Consider the following 6000-nt stretch of genomic DNA (forward strand, 5'->3'; position numbering starts at 1 on the left):
CTTGAGGCATCTTAGCATATTAGTCTCTATTTCACAGATGGGGGAAAATGGGACAGATCTTTAACAAACACCAGTGTAACCCGTTATGCTTATGAAAATGATAGAAAGTTCTCTCTTAATGATTAGTCACAAGCAGCACTTAACCATTAAAATAAGAAGTATACGCACACATACACACATACACACACAGAGATAGAAAAGATGCTGTTGGTTTAATGCTTGCAATGTTCAGTGAGCAAAAACAACTCTGTATGACTTCTTTCCAGAAAATTCATGTGTTGAATAAACCCAGATTAAAGATGGTGATTTCATCACCTCTTTGCTGGTTTCTTGCCTTCAGAATTCCTGTTTTCCTCCTTGTCGTCTTCATTTCTTCTATTATTTTTTTAAATAAAAAAGTGAAAGTGATGTCGCTCAGTTGTGTCCGACTCTTTGCAACCCCGTGGAAAGTGGCAGATTTAATAATGGTGGGTCTTTTCATGAAGGTGGTGAATGAAAACGCTTCCATTGAGAATGGATGGACAAGGCCCTACCGTACAGCACAGGGACCCATATCCAATCTCTTGGGATAAACCAAAATGGAAAAGAATATTAAAAAACCAATGTTTATATGTGTATAACTGAGCCACTTTGTTACACAGCAGAGACTGGCACAACACTGTAAATCAACTTCTCTACTCAGTTCAGTTTGTCAATAACTCAGTCAATTTCAGTTTCATGCAACTACAAACGTTTGTTTTTGGCTCCTACACTCTGGGTGATCTGGGCTGGTCTGCTCCACGCTGAAGGGGCAGTGTCTACCCAGGGTATGATTTTCTCATGGCAAAGACTCAAGCACCATAGTATAAGCATAATGCATAAGCACATGTTCAGTCTTTGCTGGCGGCTCGTCTCATCAGCCAAAGCAAGGCACACTGCCGTCCCAAAGCTGAGGGACAGGGAAGCTTGCTCCGCCCATCAGGGGGCCAGAGCACGGGTTTGGATGTGTTACTGGTGCGAGTGGAGAGGTGGTAAAGCCCTGCATACACAGGCAGTGTCTTCCTCTTCCCCTCTTGCCCTGACTCTTCTGACTTGCCCTTTAGAGGGTAACAGCAACTGAGCAACTGCAAGATGGGGTCACCATAAGATAAAGTCTCGGGAAGGATGGCCGCCCAAGGATGTGCCAGGTCGAAATGTAATATCTAAGGAGGCTACCCGGGGTTTCCCAGGGATGTTAGACTTCCGGCCAAGACACTTCCATAATTTTCTATCCCTGTATTGTGCCCTTTGCCAGTGACTCTGAGGATCTTCTCTTCTGAAGGTGGGGTCCGTTTCCCTGTCCCTGGAATCTGGGTTGGCTGGTGGCTTGCTTCGGCCAATCCCAGTCATCATGGGCTTTGCATGCTTCTGTTCTCACCTTGCCACCAGCATGAGAACAAGCCCAGGCTAGCAGGCTGAAAGATGAGAAGACCACGTGGAGCAGAGTCTCTGCTGAAGCCATTACTAGTCAGCCAGGGCGCAGCCGGCCCGCCAGCTGGCGGCAGACAGGAGTGTGCTCAGATCACAGGCTGCGCGACAGCCGCAAACACGGGTGGGAATAATACACGGATGTTGGTTTTTAATTGAAGTATAGTTGTTTACAATGTGTTAGTTTCTGCTGCACAGCAAAGTGATTCAGATATATATATATTCTTTATGTATATAAATATACATAGTTATATATATATATATATAACTATATATATTCTTTTTTTTTTTGGTATTCTTTTCCATGATGGTTTATCATAGGATACTGAATATAGTTCTCTGTGCTCTACAGTAGGATTTTGTTGTTATGGCTGCTGTTTTAAGGCATCAAGTTTTGGGTGGTGTGTTAGGCAGAAGTACTAACTTAAACACCCTGGATCGTCCCATCTTGGGCTACCTGGTACCACAGCATCGCTTTCCCAGATCCTCCACATTCTTGGGACGAACAGGAGATGATAAAACATTTGCTGTTTGCTGATGCCGTCTCTTGTTGCCCAAAACTGCATTCCCCACAGTTCAGGAGATTTTTTTCGTGCCTGACTTTTCCACAGTTAGCTTATATAGTGGGTAGCTATTTCTTTAGAAAGATTCTAGGATACAAATTGGTTTTGGAGAATGTAATTACTGATATAACACAATGGAAAGGGAAGCTTGCAGGGTTTTCTGTTCAAGCTGTCCAATGCATTCTGATTTCTGTAACAATGATAATTAATTGTAGCTGGGTAGAAAATCCATTCTCTTTGAGGAATCAGTGAACTGTAGAGAAATTTGTCAGTAACCGTTGTCTGGAATTTTAGTCTCCATGTAGGAGACACAATAATTTTGCAATGATAGCTAATGTACAGCAACACCAATCCAAGATAGAGAAGCCTATTATTCACTATTGTGTATTTCTAGAAATATGTGATATTGGGATTGAGATCAAAAAGGTAAGAGGCCTGATATCAAAGCTTTGCTTTTCTCTTCCCTATTTTATATCAGCATGCCAACTTAAAGAAAATGCACAATGTAAGAGTTGTGAGTTGAGTTTCACTGGGGGCAAAAAGAAGACTGTGGCCTGGGATAGAGCACCTCAGATAGCTCTGAGAAACTGCTCCACAGAGGCAGGAGGGAAGAGCAGTATGCATGAGATTTTGGTGAAGGGAGGGCGGTACATGCATTGAAACACATACTTTTTTTGTGGAAGGTTTCTGCCAGTCCTGAGGAGCAGACGTCACCATGAAGGAGTTTAGTGCTTTTCTAAATGAGAGGAGATGCAAGAACTGGGCTCCTAAAATCTTCTCCTGAAAATAACTATCTGAAGGCCTGTTCTGCCCATTTTCCCCAGAGCACCGATTGCCTCATTTCTGTTCTCCACCTTGAGCTCCTTTCAGAGGGTGTTGAAGGTCAGTGGCTTTGACTGCATGACTGCAGCGGCTTATGATTTAATCCTTGTAAATCCTTGCAAATCAGAGGGAGATGGCAAGTGCCCATGGCAAGTGCCAACTTGTAGTTGACAAGCCCTGAAATACAATATAAAGAGAAAAATGTGAAGATGTAAGTGTGGCAGACTTTTGCAGTTATCAAACATAATTAAGGCCATGATCTTTGGGATTTGAGGAAATTATCAGTCTATGAAGGTATCAGGGGAACTTCCCATCTTTGCAGTTAATCTACAATTCCACTGTAGATTTTCTGTGGTTTAGTGTTTTGTTATCAATGTTTTTCTGCTCATAGCTGAACGCTACTAGACTCCCCTTCACTTTTGTGGATGTGTTTCATTAGTTAATTTTTTGGTGTACTATTGTTATTGGACTAGAGTGCTGGTTTTAGCCTGTACAAAGAATGGGGACTGTGTCACAAGTGAAATCTGTGCTAAACAAGAGATACAGCAGGATGTCTCACACTGTTTCGATTTACACTGATAAATCTATTAATCTACTTGGAAAAGTTTTCTCAGATGTGGTGGACTTGTACTGTTCCATTCACAGTTCACCTCCCATCCCTCCTGGAGGGCAGAGCTGTTATTTTTCTTTGTGACCTCAGAGTCTAGCATAGATAAGCACTGAATAAATGCATCAGTCATTTTGGCTTACCAGGGGCTCAGCTTCCATCAAGCCTCTCTGTAGGGCCAATGGGAACATGAAGAATCCAGGCCGTTTTTGTGTATTCACTCTTACTGGTAGGTTTCACAAACAGAAAGCCTTTCCCTTAAAGATTTCAGGTGATGTTTTGGATTTCTTCTGGAGTCCTGGAGCTTGGTCACTGAAGAACGCAACTCGTATGATCGTCTCTTTTTTAAGTGACTCATTAAGGGGAGAAAAGAAATATTTCTATGAAGAATGTGAGGGCAACAATGTTTGCATTTTGCTCACTGCTTTATCTCTAGCACCTAGAACAGTCCTGACACATAATAGGAACTCAGTAGACATCTGTTCAATGAGTAGAAAGAAATTGGAACAGGAGAGAGACCAAGAGTTCTGGGCGAATTCTCATCCCAGCTGAAGTCTTGAACCACTGCCTCTTCCTTAGACTTCCTGGCAAGAGGGGACTGCCTTGGGAAAAAGTGTTACACACCAGTTATAAAGACAGACGTGCTTTAGGTTTCCTTTCACTCGCCCTTTATCTGAATTCCTGCCCGCCCCATTTTCCTGGGTTCAGGTTAAGTTTAGTGCCAGCTCCAAGGTGAGGTCCTTGATTACTCCTCTCTCATGATCTCCCCCTTATCTGAACATGTGGGATCAAATCTGCCCTTGGAATCGTACAAATTTAATATTCCTGTTACGTAAACCAGGCAGATAGCCTGACAGCAGTTTTATAAAAGTGCAAGGGGGACTTCCCGGGTGGTCCAATGGTCAAGATGCCACACTTCTACTGCAGGTGGCATGGGTTTGATACCCGGTCAGGGCATTAAGATTCTGTATGCCTCATGGCTTTGCCCAAACGAAAAACAAACAGAACCCATAAACATGCAAGGAGCTCAGAAGAGAGAGCTGAGCTGGAGATGCGCGTTTGCATCATTGGTGAATGGGTACTGATGAAAGTTGTAAGGGCAGATGAGATCGCTTGGGAGAAATGCGTAGGATGAGAAGAGGCAGGGAAAGCAGCACTTCTCAGCCTGGAATGTGCACATAAATCCCCTGGGAATCTTGTTCAAATGTTGACTGATTCAGAAAGCCTGGGACAAGGCCCACGATTCTGAATTTCCATCCTGGTCCAGAGGATGGCGATGCTACTGTTTCATAGACCACACTTGGAAAAACAAGGGCATAGATGATTGAAACTTAAGGAGCAATGATATTTTAATAATAGGTAAAGGGAGAGAAAGCTGCAAAGAGATTGTGAAGAGTTGCTAGAAATGGAAGAAATCAGGAGAGCTATTGTGTCATGGAGTGAGCGGTGGGGAGATTTTCAAGACAGAGAGCATGTTCAACTCAAAGACTGCTGAGAGACAATAACCAAGAGCAGGCTCTTTTGGATTCTGCAGGAAGAGGTATCTCCGATGATCTTAGGGCCATTTTCATGGAGTAATTTCTTTGAAAGGAAGAAGAGAAAGGAAGCAATAGCAGTTGTTGGATGCATATAACTTTCAATATAATAGAAATTTGAACATGTTTATATACCAAAGAGAAAGAAGCAGCAGATATATTATGCCTAACAACCTAAATGGGAAAAGAATTTGAAAAAGGATACATGTACATGTATTACTGAATTACTTTGCTACACACCTGAAGCTAAGAGAATATTGTTAATCAGCTATTTGTTGTTGTTGTTTAGCTGCTAAGTTAGCCCACCAGGCTCCTCTGTCCATGGGATTTCCCAGGCAAGAATACTGGACTGGGTTGTCATTTCCTTCTCAGGGGATCTTCCAGACCCAGGGATTAATCAAACCCACGTCTCCTGTATTGGCAGGCGTATTCTTTACCTCTGAGCCACCTGGGAAGCCCCTAATCAACTATACTTCAAAATAAAATAAAAATACAAAATACATTAAAAATACAAAATACATTAAAAAAAGAAAGAGGAAGTGGAGAAGAAATGCCAGAAGTAGGGCAGTAGATTGGAGCAAGCTCTGAAGAAGGTGGGAGGTGACAGGAGTCAGACAAGAGGCAGAAGAGGATGGATAAAAGCTGAAGTCTGAAATCTGAAGGAGAAGCAGGTTTAGGGAAATGGGATTCTTACATGAAGCTTCCATTTCTCTATGAAGGAAGGTTACAGTTATCCATGGGAAACTGACAGGGGAGGGTGTTATGCCGAGGTAACAGGCTTAAGGAAAATCGTGGAAGTGTGAAAGAGCTGTTGAGGACAGTAGGGAAGGGGATGGACCAGGGACAGAATTTCTGGGTAGAACTGAGTTTCCAGTTGAGGTTTAAAGCCTTGAATTTGTAATGGTACCAGTGCTCCAAGTTATGTGATTTTTCTCCAAGAGAGCTGCTCAACAGCCTGGGTGCGAGTGCAGGAGGGATGATCCATGGTTGTATTTTCGCTGAGTAGGTGTCATAGACCACACAAGGC

This window comes from Bubalus bubalis, chromosome 1 (genome assembly GCF_019923935.1).
Source record: "Bubalus bubalis isolate 160015118507 breed Murrah chromosome 1, NDDB_SH_1, whole genome shotgun sequence".
NCBI lineage: Eukaryota > Metazoa > Chordata > Mammalia > Artiodactyla > Bovidae > Bubalus > Bubalus bubalis.